This window comes from Cryptomeria japonica, chromosome 5 (assembly GCF_030272615.1).
Source record: "Cryptomeria japonica chromosome 5, Sugi_1.0, whole genome shotgun sequence".
NCBI classification, from domain to species: domain Eukaryota; kingdom Viridiplantae; phylum Streptophyta; class Pinopsida; order Cupressales; family Cupressaceae; genus Cryptomeria; species Cryptomeria japonica.
This window is the reverse complement of record NC_081409.1, coordinates 826,579,446-826,589,391: the sequence shown is the minus strand read 5'-3', so window position 1 is coordinate 826,589,391 and position 9,946 is coordinate 826,579,446.

Here is a 9,946-nt window from a genome sequence, read left to right as displayed (position 1 = left end):
TGGACTATAACTAAATATATAACATGTAATCAATGTGGATGTAAGCCTCTCATAACAAAGAAGATTAAACTAAATTTCCATTCCCAATTCTAGGGAATACACCAAATAAACCATCTCTAAAACTAATATCAATTTCTTTCACCATCATAATAGTTACTCAAATGCACAAGGAGATAACCAATGCCATACATCTCTCAAACTGAATTATCCAGAACTAACCATGTATCTATAGCTAAAGATCCGTATCAATGAAATATAAGCATAACATAATGCACTTGAAAGGAACAATTGGAAATACTTCTCAAGTAGTGAACCACCAAGTAGACCAAGAGTGGGGAATGAGAAAACTCATCCAAGACATCCACATCATCATGACTCATCTAATAGAAATCTCCTCTCAAGTATATAAACCATGCGAATGCTCCTCAGTCTTCCTATAATCGGTCAATCTATGCTAAACTCCGAATGCAACGCAACAATATCATGAATTATCAAGCAAATAATCAGGCACTCAATAAAAAGAGAAAAACCAAGATCAATTTCAAAGCTCCAATAGTTGAATCGGGAACATAAACATGACAACATAATCTAATCCATCTCAAAGAGATAACATGCCTCATATGAACATATCAAATAACCATACCATGCCAAAACTCTAAATGCATATCATGAGTGTACCATGACATAATATAATTCCATCCTACCATCGAGGATAACATGTCAAATGAAATCATAAAATCACACCTCAACCAAGGACTCCTTGAGCCCTCAAGATGTAAACATCTCCTAGCAATGTACCCACAAATGCAATAAAACCCTTATGCAACAACAGGATCTAAGGTTTCCTCCAACATATGCATACTAAGAGGATCATCCACCAACTAACATGGTGAATACACATCACTGGCAATAGTTTCCATTCAACCTTCATACTCAGTCACACATGGCATCATGAGAACCATCTTCTAAATGAAGAACATCTAGGTATACATACATACAATTGAAATATCAATAATATCAAGTGTAATCATGAACTCTAATCCAAGAAGATACATACAATAGCCAAAAAAATCACTAAATAGGAATAAATCCTATACCACCAACTCATCACTATCAAAAGATCCCACTAAAAGTGTAATCAAATAAATAACCAAGCTATCATAACATTGTGATTGAATACATGCTACAAGTCCCATGCCAACTATCTATGTACTATAAAATCATCCATCCTCTCATCTTAAAACAACCATACTAATGCACAAATGACCATAGACAAAGTCAACTAACAAGTATACACCACAATGAGTCAAACCTGATGGATATAAATAGTCCATATCCAAACCATCCCACTACAACTGAATAGGTGATCATCCCATAAAACTTCATAACTCGTAGGTGAAACACTGAACATTTAAACTCATCATCACATTAGTAAAAAATAAACAAAGATTTCAAAGAGAATAATCCTATAGACCACATGACTCAAACATCAAATTAACATTCGATCTAATTTGTCAAACATGTCCACAACCAAGTAACATAGTCAAGGAACTAAATAAACATCAAGGAGATAAATAAAAACCTCTTAACATAAAACCAAATCACCACAAACATGACTAGGCCATGTCAATGCAAAACATGTGCCTGCATACCCAAGACACCATAATCATCACCAATGTTGCACCTATACTCAACTATCACCTACATGAAACTCCAAGTTTCAAACTATGTCCAACCATGTCCTCAAATCGAAGACAACATGTGTACATGTCAGCATCAAAGTCTAACTCTAAGAAAAAACTATAAACCTTTCAAAAATCATCAAACTAATTAAATATTAGCACCACACTATATTCAGCTGAAAATGCTCTCCAATGCCTATTCAAATACAAAATTTGATTTTGTATGCAAAAGCTATGACCAAAATTGTGTAGAGGAGAAACATTAACTTTTAGGCCTAAAAAATGTGTCAAAATAGCAAAATCAGGGAACCAAACTAGTACCAAATTGTAGTGCTAAGAATTAGCTTTCCAACAAGTATAAGAAGTTGAAAAATTGACTCCATTGAATAAAAGAAGCCACTGGCTAGACCCCCACATTTTCCAAAACTTCTCATGGCAATAAAAATGTTTAATAAAAACCATCAGAATTTAACATTTATTTGCAGTTTTAAAATTTGGCTTATTAATTTTTAATACTAAGAGTATCAGAATTCTCTTTACATACACAAGATATTGCTTAACATTGTTGAGAATCCTTGGCTACATATTTCTCACGATGGAGGTGACTCTTCAACTTGAGTGACTATTGGGAATGATCTACCAACAATTGGGAAGTCCACAATAATTTTTGAGTAAGGGATCTTGATTTTCTCTTCATGGTAAATAGCATTGATTAATTAATTCTCTTACTATAATATTTTACATTATCAGTTCTATAAGAGGCATAGTGAGTAAAAATATATTCCATTACCTTTGCCCTTTTTGTGTATGGATTTTTTTAATCTTTGTCCCAAATATAATATCTTGATGAGAAGAATTAATAGACTTATGTCTTACAAAGTTTAAATACTAAAAGTATTGACCCTAAGTTGACTTTCCTATTCCATGGAAGCTTGGATGAATCCGCTTTACGTATACAACATTTTTCTTAACATTGTTGAGAATCCTTGCCTTCCTATTTCTCATGATGGAGGTGACTATTGAACAATTGGGAATGATTTACCAACAAATGAGAAGTCTCCAACAATTTTTAAGTAAAGAGAACTTGGGAGGAGAGGAAACCATTGATTGATGATTTAAGGAGTTTGATTAAAAATGATGAGCAAGGTATAAATGTGCTTTTTATTATTGCTCTTATTGTGAATGACAATGTTTTTGATTAAGGTAAAAATAGGTTTTGAAGGGGCCTTGAAACCCTTTACAAGTGGAAGTTAGCAGATAAAGCAAAAAGAGACAAAAAGGACAAACCAACAAAAAACCTTAGAGAACCAACTAAAACCGCACAAAGCCAGCAAAACCGACATGACCCAAAAGAAAAAACTAATTGATTTTTTCAGGGCATCAACCAAGGTGTTGCTAATCTCATGCAGTTCTTTAATGTTTTCCCTAAGATTAGGGATATCCTTAGCAGAAGCAGCCACAACTTTCTTGACAATTGTCCTGGTCCTCTTAGTAGCACTAGCTAGAGTAGCTTCACCACTGCCAATCTGGATAGTATCTTCATCCATGTCGAGGTCCACCACCGGTTTAGGAGAACTAGAATTATTAAAGACCTTAGCAATATCCTCCAAGTTTTTAGTGACTGGTGAAAGGATATTCAGGATAATGCCCAGCAAATTTTTCATCGCCACACTCCCTTCTTCTAATGATTTAACCTTCTCCTCCATATCCTGCTTCCATTTTATCTGATCCCTGTCTTCATCCTTCCTCTTATCATCCACCTATTTCCCTTTTTTTCCAAGTTCTTCAAGAGTTCATAGGTCCATTTGTCATAATCCAGTCTCGCCTCACTGAGTTTTCTAAGCTTATCCAGGAATAACCCTTTACCCATACTTTCCTTATCCTCACTTAAACTATCCTTTGTCATATTCTTCTTAGGATCCTTGTTCTCCACCCTCTCAAAATTCACATCTTTTTCCTCATTATCCTTGTACTCCACATCCTCCATAGGGTGGTTTTTGTCCTCGCCAGGGCAATCACTGTGGACAAGGCTTTCATTGTCGGACTCATTATCACCACCTTCTTCCTCAATACCCACCTCCTCATCTTTCCAGTTGTCTTCACCATCAGAATCATCCATATCCATTTCACTGCCTTCTTTTCCAATTTTCTCTATTTCGATCTTTTCTTCATGGGTTTTCCTCCCATTGGCACTCTTACTTTTTTTGCTAGAAGACACCTTCTCCTTGCTGGAATTGCCTCTGTCTAGCTTTCTCTTCCCCAGAGAGGTGGATAACCTCTTGTTTTCGAGAATGGTGAGGGTTTTACAGTGCTCATAAATGAGCAGCAAAACCTTGCAATCGAGAACTAGATTAGAGGAATTCTAACTGTGTTTATTGAGGGACCTTGAAAGGGACCTGAAAAGGTAGTAGGGCAGGGAGACCCATTTGTCATGTTTGAAATGGTTTAAAAGAACAAAGTGGTAAGTGTGGGCCCTCAAAAATTGACCCTCAACAGTGATATATTCCATTATGGCATTCAAAACCCAGCCCCAGATTTTCTTGATATTAGAAGCCTCATAGTAACCTTCGTGGCTTTGCCAATTCTGGACCTCTCTTTTTCCTTATACAGGAACAAATTAACCACGTTATTGGAGACTTTGAGGTCTCTAAGAAAATTAAGTCTAGAATGGGGTATGCTAGTCATAGTAACAATGAGTCCCGCATCCAATTTGAACTTAACCCCATAGATTTTAAAGGACCCATTACACCAATTTTCCTAAATTTTGGAAATGGCGAGATTCACCCTACCTTTGTCATAATCCACCAGCTTCTCCATAAAGCTTGTGAGGGACCCTTTTTCCAGCTTCACCCACACTTTCAGCATCACCTTCCATCTTGACGTATTATGTAGTTCCTCCCTCCTTAAATCTCCTCCCATATTCGAATTCAGATTCTCAGCTCTATTCCTCTGCAAACTCAACACTTATTTCCCATAGTTACTCTAGATTTTGAAAAGGGTGACCCAAAAAATGTGCGATGTAATATTAAAAATGGTTAGGGTTTTTTCGCTTTTCCAGGTAATCATTACTTTTCTATCAAATCATAAATTATTCATATACCCTATCATGATTATGCGGTCCTTCCCTCCCTGTAAATCTATCCTTTCTAAGGAGCTCTTTAATGTTCATGTTAAAATCTTCCCCATGCCAAATCATTTGAGAATCAAAATTAACTCCTAGGTTCACCAGATAGTCCACCACCATATTTTTCTCTCTAAAGGCATATTGAATAATTATTTCTTTAAAACTAGCTATGATTTCCCTCACTTTCAGGATAATGTTTTCAATTGACCAAGATGGCTCTGACTCCCCCTTCAAACATTTAATAATATTAAGTGAATCTCCCTTGAGCCATAATTTATCATGATTAATATTCTTAGCTATAATTAGGGTATTCAGGGTAGCTGAGGCTTCGACAAAATGACTAGTTTGACTCCCCAAAGGATGAGCCACTGCCACTAAGCAACTTCCAGCAAAATTCCTGACAATTCCCCCATATCCAACTTTACCTAGATTCCCCTTAGAGGCCCCATCAAATTTAGCCTTAATCCACCCCTGAGGAGGAAAACACCAAACAAGACCTTCTCTACCCTTCTCCTTACTAGTAATAGTAGTAGAGAGGTTCCACCTATCATTGAAATCATCTTTAGTAGCTAGTCCATTATCAGTACCATGGATACATTCAAATATGCTCTTGTAAATTTTATCCACCACCACTTCAGGAGTATTACTTTTATCCCTAAAAATCCTATTGTTGTGCTCTTTCCATATATTTTAGATAACATTCAGGAAAGTAAGTTTCCAAGTCTCCACAATCTTTGGATTAGAACTAGGGCATTGCCATTGCTGCCAAGAATCCCCTAGGGAATTCGAAAAAACCCATCTCAAATTCCACCTACTTAAGGTGACTTTCCAAATTTCCTGACTAAATGTACACTAATTAAGAATATGGCAGCCAGTCTCTTCTTCCATGCAAAAAAGAGAACACCTATTAGGAAAAACAAAACCTCTCTTCTGAAGGTTGTCTAGAGTTAAAACCTTGTTTTGGATGAAAATCCAAAAAAAGATATTAACCTTAGGAACTAACTTCTTGTTCCAGACTTTAGCCCAAATAGGAATTTCTTCCATAGATTCATTATGGATAGCCACAACTAAGGACATAGAATATTTCCCATCTGGGGTTTCCCTCCATATCAATCTATCATCTTTGTTGTCTCTAGGAACTTTAGCAGAGAGAGAAATCTGAAGGAACTTAAGCCCCAGACAATGTTGGATAAAATCAATCCATTTCTCATTTCTCTAGTAGTCTCTGACCAGCTGTCCAAACCTTCTTTTGAACCAATCTTTCCATTCGTTAAGGATTGGAACTTCCTCCAGAGGTTTATCCAATATCCACCTATCTTCCCAAAACCTTATTTTCCTACCATCCCAAAGGTTCCAAATTCAACCAGCAGCAACCCAAATTTTAGTTGATTGGACTGCATTCCATATAGTAGATCCTTCAACAATAAAAGGATCTTCTAAAAATTCTTCCTCAGAAGGTTGCATATAAAGATATTTGTTTTCCTAGATTAAATTCCATTCTCTTTCCTCCCCTTTCATTCTCCAAATTTGTTTTGCTAATAAAGCCTTATTCATAGAGTTGATATTCCTTAAACCCAATCTCCTTGAGGCCTTAGGGGAACAGATTTTATTCCAGGCAATAAGGGGAATTCTGTTTTTGACTTCCACCCCTGACCAAAGAAACTTTTTTTGAATTCTTTCAATTGCTTCCGCAAAATTTTTGGGGATTTTGAACAAACAAATAGTATAAATAGGCAAGTTTTGGAGAGTGGGTTTGAGCAAAGTAACTTTTCCCACTTGACTAAGGACTACCCCTTTCCACCCAGCTAGTTTTGAGTTAAATCTATCAACCAACTTATTCCAAAAAAAATCCTCTGGCTTAATACACAGAGGAAGCCCCAAATAAGAAGAGGGAAGCTCAAATACTTTACAGCCAAGAATTCTTTCAATCCTTAATTGCCTTTGAACAGGGGTATTGATGAAGAATAAAGAGCTCTTATCCCAATTAATTTTTTGACCAGAGGCAAATTCATAAATATTTAGCACATTCTTCATATTTTTAGCTTCTGTAATGGTAGCTTCCCCCATAGTGATAGAATCATCTATAAATTGTTCATGAGTACACGTGAAATTGGATGAAGATGGTTTCAAACCTCTAAGATTGCCTTCTTCCACATTTTTAAATATAAATCTACCATACTTTAAGCTAAAATAGTAAACAAGATAGGGGATATGGGGTCCCCCTGTCTAAGACCTCTAAAGCTTTTGAAGAAACTTGACGGGGATCCATTGATGATAACAATAGAAGAGGAAGTTTCCATAAGTTGAGAGCAAAGCTGAATAACTTTTTCACCAAAACCAAATGCTCTCATAATCCTTAGGAGAAACTGCCAATTCACTCTATCATAAGCTTTAGCCATATCTAACTTCAGAAAGAACCCTTGATTATTAGCCACTTTCAGGGAATGGATATTTTCATGAACAGATATTATGGATTCTAGAATCTATCTACCAGGGACAAAACCATTATGCTGGACAGAGATAATTCTTGGAAGAATTTCCAGCAGCCTGGAAGTCAAAACCTTGGATAAAATCTTGTAAACAGAGTTACAAAGACTAATTGTTCTAAACTTATTGAGAGAAGCAGCTCTTGGGATTTTTGGGATTAGGACAATAAAGGTAGCATTCAGTTCTTTAAGAAGCCTTCTAGAGCCAAATAATTCTTTAACACCTTTCTAGATGTCAGTCTCCACACTATGCCAAAAAATTGGAAGAAAAACATTGGAAACCCATCTGATCGAGGAGTTTTATCTCACTGAAATGAAAACACTGCCTTTTTGATTTCTTGATTAGAGGGAATACGGGATAAGTAGTTATTGTCTTCCACAGTCAGGGTAGAAGGAATAGCTTGCAACAAGATGTTTTGATTACTGATATCCAAGTTATCCACTTCTCCCAACATGATGCAAAAATACTCCAGAGCTTCCTTTCTAATATCATTATCCTCCATTAAAATCCTTTTATTATAGGATAGTCTGGATATACTGTTAGCTGCCCTATGCTTAAGAGTAGTTAGGTGAAAAAACTGGGTATTTTTATCACCTTCCTTCAAGAACAGGGCTCTACATCTTTGTCTACAAAATGTCTCTTTGTTAGAAATAATAGTGTGGTATTTAGACAAAAGAAAATATTCCACCTCCCTTAGATCATCAAACAACCCATTCTCTTGGATTCTATCCTGAACTTCTTTTATATGAGTTTTAATTTGAATTTTACTCTTAAAGATATCCCCAAAAATCTCTTTATTCCAGATTTTAATTTTAGCCTTTATAATATTGAGCTTTTTAGCTATCTAAAGAGAGTCATACCCTCAACCTCAGAATTCCACCAATCAGCAACACAAGCTTCCAAGGATGGATGGGATAACCACACTTTTTCAAACCTAAAATGGAAGTTTCTCTTAGCTGAAAAAGAGTTGGCAGTAAAAGAGATAGGATAATGATCTAACCCAATTTTGATAATAAAAGCAAGAGAGCAGCTATACTTGGCTAACCACTTAGGAGAAATTAAAGTTCTATCTAACTTCACTTGAATCAGGTCAGCTCCAGTTCTTCTATTTGTCCAGGTATAGTTAATCCCTTGAGATCCACATCCATAAGAGCTTGATCATTAATGAACTCCATAAGGTCTTGTTTCCCATCAAGCTGTAAGGGGAGACCTCCCATCTTCTCTTCCTATTTTAGGGGAGTATTGAAATCTCCCATTATTATTTACCTTTGATTACCAAACTTAAGTCTATCATCAGCAAGGCTTCTCCAATATTTAGCTCTCCTACTTTCGGTATTAGGCGCATAGACATTGGTTAACACCCACACAAAGTTATCCTTAATATGCTCAAGCTGCATAGAGTTCCTATTAAAAGAAGAGATGATTTCCTTACCTTTAATGGTTTTTTGGTTCCAAAAAATCATAGTTCCTCGAAAAGCTCCCTCCGAGCTAGATCCTATGACACCATTATTTTTAAAAATTCTACTCTTTTCCACTTTATCCTTAGACATCTTGGCTTCCTGAACAAGAACCACATCTGGTTTATGATCTCTTATGATGTTTTGTAACACATCCTACTTATGAGGGGCATTCAACCCTCTGATATTCTAGGATATTATCTTCATACTTTAACCGGAGATAGGGATGACTCGATGGAACACTATGTTCCATCAGCACAGTTCTTCCAGCTTTCCTATTCCCTTTGATGTTTTAGAGATGGCCTTCCCTTCTTTTTGTCCTAGCTTCCAACATCTGCCTTTTTTTTATTCCTACTTCCAGTTGAGATACCTCCATTGAGTTACTCCTTATTCAATTTTCCCTCTTTTGAACCAAGAATCCTAAGATGTCCTTCCAGGATATCCATTACCACACTATGTGATGGGGTTTTACATTAAGGAGGCTTTGGGATTCCATTAGTTAAAAGCAATAAGGGCTCTATATTAGAAGGGTTAAACTCTTGAGCTTCATTAAAATATTCCTCACTTGATTTTGAGAAAGAAGAAATAGGCACAACTTCAATGGGACTTACCTCTTCCTTCTCCTGACTGATAGATCCAACCTCCTGGTCCTCTGGGTTATTTTTGTTGTTCAACTCTCTACCTTGCTCCCCCTCTTTAGTACTCTCTATTTGGATATTAGAGCAGACACAATCTTGTTCCTCATTATTACTATTCTTGTCCTTATCAACCTAATTTACTGGTGCAGGAGCACCCTTCTAAGGGCTCCCACCATTTCTTTTTTTGGGATTTTTCTTCTTTATAAGCCATGTAAATGTAATAAGAGTCAAGAGCTCATTGGTTTTGTTTAGGTCCTAGTTTAGGTCCTAGGTTCACAAGTCTAGGTTGAGTTTTCTCTTGGAGTTGAGGGTATGTGTACCTATTGGTGAGTTTGGGGTCCTTATAGCATGTTTGTGTCCATAGGATAGCCTAATGTAGGCCAAAAAGTCAAGAAAAGCAACATTGCAAAAGTTGTTCAAAAGTTGCAAAAAGTTGCATGACAACTTTTCAAAGTTGTCATGCAACTTTTCAAAGTTGTCATGCAACTTTTCTACCAAATGGGTCATAACCTTAACTTGGCATTCGGAACCCTATCCTTGGCACACAAACTGAGGTAA